Source organism: Nicotiana sylvestris, chromosome 4 (genome assembly GCF_000393655.2).
Source record: "Nicotiana sylvestris chromosome 4, ASM39365v2, whole genome shotgun sequence".
NCBI lineage: Eukaryota > Viridiplantae > Streptophyta > Magnoliopsida > Solanales > Solanaceae > Nicotiana > Nicotiana sylvestris.
In genome coordinates, this window is record NC_091060.1 from 90696863 (window position 1) to 90705391 (window position 8529).

The following is an 8529-nucleotide window of genomic DNA, read 5'->3' on the forward strand; positions in this document are numbered from 1 at the left end:
ATTGTTTTCATATTTTTGTTAAGACTTTACTTATTACAAACATACGAACAATTTGAGTTCAGAACACACACTTACACTCAAAAACTCTCTCTTTCTTTACTACTACTTGTGCTACTTCTTTGTCTAGCCGGCTGAAAGCCAAGGCTAGATTGTGGAATCTTGCTAACTTTTTCTTTTTGCACTTTGCTTCTCTACTGGTATGTCCTAGTTAATTTTTTAAAGCCCCAACAACAACATGTTTCTTTGATTGTTCCAATTTATCTCATTTTTGTCTACTCCTGTTTATGTTTCTGCAGTTAAGTTATATTACTAGCATGCTGTAATATGTTCCTTTCCTCTTTAAATTAATGCTTCCCTATGTGTGTGCTCTGCCAGTCATTTGTTATGTGTTTGCTGACTTATGAATCCCAAACCTCCATATTCCCTCTATGTGTTTGTGTTCTCTGGCTGGTTTGTGGGCATGCCAGTATCATCTATCGCTGTGGATGACCAAACCTGACCACTACTGGGGTTATATGCTTCATATAATGTATTCCCAAAACCCTTTGACCCCTTTGTGTGACTATTGATTCTGTGTGTTTGAGTTTAGTTCATTACCCCAACTGATTTCAAACACTTCTGCTACTGATTACTTTCAAAATGGACTTGCCACTCCAGTTTTAAACAAACTCTTTTTTCAACTATGTTCTGCACTTTCACTATACTCCTAGAATTTAGGTTCTGCCCTCTTGTGTGAGCCTTGCCTTGGGACCCTTGACCTCTCTCTAAACTTGGACACACAAGGGCTGGCCCTTCCACACTGCACTCATTTCTGTCTGGTTATGCAAACTAGGTGTTAGCACTGTCCGGAATCCTATGAGGTCCTTAGGGAACTTTGACACACCCAGGTACGAGAAAGGCTTTGAAATAACAACGACATTTGAGGTGGTTTATTCTATAACTTAGAGAGGAAGTCAGAATCAGGCTTCCTATGGTTGTAACTTCTTGTTTTACACTTTTTCTGATGTAATTCAATTATTTGGTCTGTAATAATTTATAACAAATATTAGGGTTGGCTAGTGAAAAGGGATGGATGATTATGCATGCTTTAGCTGTTAGAAGGGTAGATAACATATCTATAGGGTGTATCTCGATATGATCTGTTAGAGAACATGCCTATAGGATCTGCTTTGGTTTAATAAAATCCTGCATGCTTTACTTTCACACAAATAGAGATCATGCCTATAGGATTAAAATCAATTCTAATAGAAGTCATGCCTATAGGAATTTCGCTTTGCTCAAATAAATCCTGCCTACATCACTGCATGTTCAATTAGATACCATGCCTATAAGACCAAAATCAGCCTTTAAATACTTAGATACCATGTTTATAAGAATTAAAATCAACTATAATAGAGATTATGCTTATATGATCTAAAATCAGTTTGGTTAAAATCAGATTGACTCATGCCTGTCTGAATCAGATTAAATAACTCACTCTTTTCATGTTAATTAATATAGTTTATAAAGTATGCCTATAGGATTCGAATCGCCTATTTAAAATTAACCACTGCTCTACTGCATTCCTAATCAGTGATAGACATCATGCTCATAGGACATCACTATCACACCTAGGCAAGCTTTAGGTAATAATGATAAAGCTGAACTCGCCTTTGTTTAATTAGCACTGCTACAACTAGCAGGCATGCTTGATTCAGACTTCTTATCTGAGTTATGTAATAAATATGGTCTGCTTCAACAATTTAAACACCTTGCTTTAGTGTTTTAAAATACATACCCTAATTGTGTTTAAGTCATGCTATTTATATACACTGTCTGCGGAGGTATATATGAGCCCTTTAATTGTTTATATGTTCCCCTTCAAAATGCAGTCCTACGTGTTTTTGTATGTTGCTTTAGCCTTTTTACCTTTAAAACCTAAGAGTCAGCCTAAAATCCTCCCCATTATAGGAATAGTAGTCCTAAATTCATCCGGGACTGATAAGAATGGGACGGGTAATAGCATGCCATGGAGATCGCGACCAATCCATGCTTTAATACCTTAACGGGGTGGGAAGGGTAGATATGGATATGATGACCGGTGCGCTAATACCACGTGTATCCCCTCTTTTGAGGAGTGTCATACTGGGTATTGCATTGATGTGATCCACATTATGAACAAGCCTAGGACCCCCCTCCCTTTTACATTCTCAAGTATTTGTAAAACTGTAACTCTTTTTTTTTTTTCAAAATTTGCCTTTTAATAATTGTTTTCAAACTCTTATGTGTTTAAACTTAAATCCCCTGCTATTTGAGCCTATACTTGTCTATTTGCTAATTGTACAAATTCACAAAAATTGTCTGGTGGGGAACCACACTAGTGGATCTTGAGGGGTGCCTAAAACCTTCCCTTTAGGATAATTTCAAGCCCTTACCCTATCTCTGGTTATCAAACAAACTCATAAATGAACCTTATAGGTGTCCTAATGCACCTTAAATCATTAGGTGGTGACTCCTCAAATGCAAACCCAGTTCCCAAAAGGAATGAGTTGTCTCATACCCAAAATGTCATAAACCCAATTTTCTGATTTGAAGAGGAAAAAAGGGGGAGCGACAGCCTGTTGAGGCATCGACCTGGGAGTCCGAGTCTGATATATGGAGCCGTTATCCCCATCTTTTCCCCGACTCAGGTACTTCCTTCTTATGTCCGTTCGAGGACGAACAGTTGTTTTAGAGGTGGAGAATGTGATGACCCAAAAGGTCATCACTTGTTTTAAAAACGGATTCTGCATTCTGAGGCCTTAAAAACCTCTTTTAGTCTCAGCTCGATTTGTTTGCAGTCCGGGTGAGTAGCAGGAAAGCCACTATGTGAAAATCGGTGAAAAATGATAAATTTTGACTATAAAATGAATTAAGTTGACTTCAGTCAACATTTTGGGTAAACAGACCTGGACTTGTGATTTGACGGTCCCGGAGGGTTCGTAGGAAAATATGGGACTTGGGCGTATGCCCAGAATCTAATTCCGAGGTCCCAAGCCCGAGAAATGAATTTTTAAAGAAAATTATTTTCCGAAATTATTTATGAGATTTGGAAATGAAATGTGATTAAAATTTGATGGTATCGGGCCCGCATTTTAGTTCCGGTGTCTTATATGTGATTTTAAGACGAGTCTGTGAAATTTGGTAAGAAACGAACTTGAAACGACGCAAAACGGATCGGTTTTTAGAAAATCTGAAATTGAAGTTCTTCAGAAAATTTCATGATTTTGATGCTAAATTCATAGTTGCTGATGTTATTTTAGTGATTTGAATGCACGAACGAGTCCGTATGATGTTTTTAGGTTGGTGTGCATGTTTGGTTTGGAGCCCCGAGGGCTCGGGTGAGTTTTGGATAGGCCACGGGGTGGATTTTGGACTTGGGAAATTGTAGATTCTCAGCTGGTGTGATCAGGTCAGCAAGCTTCACAAATGCGAGCTCGCAAATGTGACAAACCTTCGCAAATGTGAAGAGTGGACCTGGTAGCCTGAGTCGCAAATGCGACTGTATTCAATGCGTTGCGAACAGCCTCTCGCAAATGCGATGATGGCTGGAATGCTGAGTGTATCGCAAATGCGACATATGTTTCGCAAATGCGAAAGGTTCAATTTTTTGAAGGGTTCGCAATTGCGAACACTGGTCGCAATTTCCATATCTGCAACCTGCAATTTTTATACTTAGACGAAAATCAACCATTTTTCATATCTTTTCAAAATATAAACTCCTTTTGGGCGATTTTTCAAGAACAACTCTTCTTCCAAATCGATTGTTAGTCAATTTCAACTCGTTTCCTTCAATCATTAACATCTTTTAACATGATTTCAACTCAAAATCAATGATTTTCATGGGGGAACTTGGGTGTTTTGGGTAGAACCTAGGTTTTTCAAAAAATTGGGGATTTGGACCTCGATTTGAGGTCCGATTTTAAAATAAATTATATATTTGGGTTCGTGGGTGAATGGGTAATCGGTTTTTGGTTCGAACCTCAAGTTTTGACCATGTGGGTCCGGGGGCAATTTTTGACTTTTTGGGTAAAAATTTGGAAAACTTATTTTCATGCATAGGAATTGATTCATTTTGTGTTTATTGATGTAATTAAGTAACTTGTGGCTATATACGAGCGAATTTGTGGTAGAATCAAGGGGTAAAGTGATAATTGAGACGTGAATTGTGTTCGTGGCATCGAGGTAAGTGTTTGGTCTAACCTTAGCTTGAGGGATTAGGAGTTGTGTCCTATTTGCTACTTGTTTCTTGTTGAGTACGACGTATATGCATGGTGACGAGTATCTATACGTTGGTGTCGAGCATGACCGTGAGTCTTGAATTGTAATTTATTGTGTTCTTAAATAATACTACGGATGCTTAAGTTGATGATTCTCTGTATTGAGCAAGAATTATGATTATTCTCGTGGAAATTACTTATGACTGAGTATTGGTGTTAGCTAAGGTAGTTAGATGTTGGAACAAGTTGGGTTATAGATGTTTTCCCTTGCCGGGATGTAGTTACTTGTATTGTCGAGTCCCTTGCCAGGATAGTGTATTTCTTTATTGATCCCTTGCCAGGACTCTTGTTATGACTGTTGTTGATTGTATATGTGGATCGGGTTGCGCACCACAACAATGATATATTTGGATGGGGTTGCACGCCACAACAATGATATATTTGGATCGGGTTGAACGTCGCAACAATGATATAATTGGATCAGATTACACGCCGCAACATTGATAAATGATATGGATCTGGTTGCGCACTGCAACCGTGTTGTTATGTGTTGGGATGGGTTGCACGCCACAACAATGTTGTTATGTGTTGGGATCAGGTTGCGCGCCGCAACATTTGATGATACAAAGTGTTTATAGATTGGTTTCGAGTTCCTTATTGTTTTGCTGTGAATTCTATGTTGTCCTTATGCCCTTTTCTCTTGATTTACTGTTGATATTGATATACCCCCGTAGCATGTACCCCTTCCTATCTTTACTTGTTATTCCTGTTTTATTTTTCCATTGCATATTATATGACTGCACAGGTTTACTTGGTAGTCTGGTCCTAGCCTCGCCACTACTTCGTCGAGGTTAGGCTAGGCACTTACCAGCACATGGGGTCGGTTGTGCTAATGATACACTCTGCACTATGTGCAGATCCCGGAGCAGCTTTTGGACAGTAGCATTTGGGTGGCTGCCTTCAGTTCAGCTAAAGATCCCGAGGTAGTCCTGCAGGTGTCTGCAAGCCCAGCGTTCTCTTCTATCTTATTATGTATTCTGTTTCCATTTGTTTCTGAGACAGATCATACTTTTCCTTTCAGACACTTGTATGTAGTATTCATAGATAGTTCGTGATATTGTGACAGCGGATTCCGGGTAGAGACGTACGTTGGCTTTGGTCATTTTATCAGATTAAGTCTTCCGCTTGTTTTATTTATCGTTAAAGTTTTACTGTTGATCACATGTTAGTTTTAAAGTGTTAAAAAGAACTAATAAATGAGTTAGAAGTTCTTCAATACGCAGCTTGCCTAGCTTCTACGAGTAGACGCCATAACGACTCCCGAAGGTGGGAAATACGGGTCGTGATATTCTAGTGGGGCATTAACAACCTGTATTTGTTAACAATGTTAGAATAAAGTCTATTACCCTATTGGATTGACATGATTACCTTCGTCGAGTCTGTTTCGATTTGGAGAGGGAACATTCCCCAAGTATGAGCTGTTTTAAGTCCTGCTAGTAATGCTTTGATCTCAACATGTAGTGAACCACGTGCATGAGCTGGTTTTGCAAAGCCAACTATCCAGTGCCCATTGACATTTCTGATCACTCCACCCAACCCACATTGTTGCAAATTTTTGTTGAAGCTTGCATCTATATTTAATTTGAACTGTCCCTTTGGGGGTCTATGCCATTTAATATTGAGGTGGATTTTTGGAGAAGTCAGAATATTATTTTCAGTTAAGAGACGAAGTTCAATAGCCCTAGCAATGATATGGTTGATATTGATAGGGTTTTCTGTATTGTTTTGGTTATTGTTATTCCTGTTTATCCAAATGTGCCAGATAGCAAATGGGAAAAAGAGATTCCAATTTAAAAACTTGTTTTTCATCGGCTAGTCAAAGTTTTTTAGCTGGATTAACCAATGATCACCATGCTCCTTATAGAAGTTTTGCCATCCAATGTTGTCCTAAAAATATTTACTGGCTTGGAAGGTAAAGAAAATGTGCGTTATGGATTCTTTTATATGACCTTTACATATAGGTCAGTGTGGGTCAATATTTAAACCAATTTTAGGTAAATATTTCCTACAAAAATCTTGCTATGGAGGCATTTCCATAGAACGAACTTAATCTTATTTGGGCATGTTTGATCCCAAATCCATTTAAAATCAATTTGTTTGTCCATATTTGATTCCATGATAGTGTAGCAAGTTTTTCTTGTAAAGAAGCCTTTTGTAGTTAGAGACCATATTGGGATGTCACAATTTGGTCTTTTGAGACGGATTTTAACCTTGGAGATGTTATCCTTGATTTCATTGGAAAAGTTGAAGGATATATTACAAAACTGTGACGACCCGGCCAGTCATCTCATGTGTTACCGCTCCGTTTTTTCCATTTCTGCTTCTTATTGCTTTGTGTATCAGTTCTATGTATGATCGGGTTGGTTAGATCGGGTTCGTAAAGGATTTGGTAAGGTTTGAGACACTTAGTCTCTTTTGAGGAAGCTTATGTTGGAAAGGTCAATGGGATGTTGACTTATGAGTTAGAGGGCTCGGGTGTGAGTTCCGATGGTTCGGATAGCTTCGGGAGGTGATTTGAGACTTAGGAGCGTGATCGAAATGTGTTTTGGAGGTCCGGAGTAGATTTAAGCTTGAATTGGCGAAATTGGATTTTTGGCGTTTTTTGGTTGGTAGGTAAGATTTTGATATAGGGGTCAAAATGGAATTCCGGGAGTTATAGTAGTTCCGTTGTGTAATTTGGGATGTGTGCGCAAAAGTTCAGGTCATTCGGATGTAATTTGGTTGGGTTTTTAATCAAAAGCGTAATTCGGAAGATTTTGGAAACTTAGACTTAAATCCAATGTGTTTTGGCTGATCCGATGTCATTTGGGGTGTTTTGAAGATTGGTATAAGTTTGGATGATGGTATATGAGGTGTTTGTGCTTTTGGTTGAGGTCCCGGGAGCCTCAGGGTGATTTCAGGTGGTTGACGGAAAGAATGAAACTTTGGTTTGATAGCTGAAGAGTGAAGTCTGATGTCATAATCGCATCTGCAGTTGGGAGGCTGCAGGTGCGACCCCTGCAGATGCGGAAAAGAAGTTGCAGAAGCGAAAAGTGGTTGGGAAGGCTGTGACTGTAGAAGCGGTTGGAGAACCGCACCTGCGATGGCGCAGATGTGGAGTGAGAATCATAGATGCGGAATTTGGTGGCTTAAGTGAAAACCACAGAAGCGGTTCAAGGACTGCAAATGCGGTACCGCAGAAGTGGGATTTTGGCCGCAGATGCAAAATCCCTGGGCCAGAAGGTATAAATTGTTTCCTTCATGATTTTTGAGCTATTCCACCATTTCTAAGTCAGTTTTTGGAACTTTTTGGGCGATTTGAAGAAGGATTTCAAGAGGACTTCACTGAGCCTCCTATGGTATTATTTCACGGAATAGAGTTGTAATTAATGGAATTTAAGGGTTAAAATTGGGGAAACTAGGGCTTGGTATTGGAGACCTAGACTTGAGGATTTGAGGGACCATTTGTAGTCGGACTTTGGTACCTTTGATATGCATGAACTCGTGGGGAGATAAGGAATCCATTGATGTAAATTTTATCGAATTCTGAGACATGGGCCTGGGGGTCGAGTCTTGGTAATTTTGGGATTTATGTTATAAAATAATTATTTTCGCTTGGGCTTCGTTCCCTTAGCATATTTTGATGTCGTGATTCTGATTTTAGATAGATTCAACGCGAGTGGAGGCCGATTCGAGGGGGAAAGGCGTCGCGGGATAGAGTTTGGGCCGGATTGAGGCGAGTAATGATTGTAAATGTTGTTCTGAGGGTATGAAACCCCGGATTTCACATAGTTGTGCTATATTGAGGTGACGCACATGCTAGATGACGAGCGTGGGGTCGTGCACTGTTGGGGATTGTGACTTAGTCCGTCCCGAATGACTATTTTACCGCATATTTAACTGAAAACTATTTACTATCATCATGTTTTGGGTTGAATGCCATATTTGGGCCTCGTGCCAACTATTTGAATCCTTAGGGGATTTTTACTGATATTTCCTTACCGTTTTGACTTTATACTTGAACTCAGTCATGTTATATTCTACTGTTTTCATAACTCAGCCATGTTTACTCTGTTTTAACACTTAAATGATATTTTAAATGATATTTTGGGCTGAGCATCATGTTTTACTGTTGCCCGAGTGGCTTGTGAGATTCTGACTGAGTAAGGTCGAGGGCCTATGTTGTGAAGAAACACTGATTATGACTATAAAGCCGAGGGCCTGAGATTTGTATGCCACGAGGTGGCTTGTT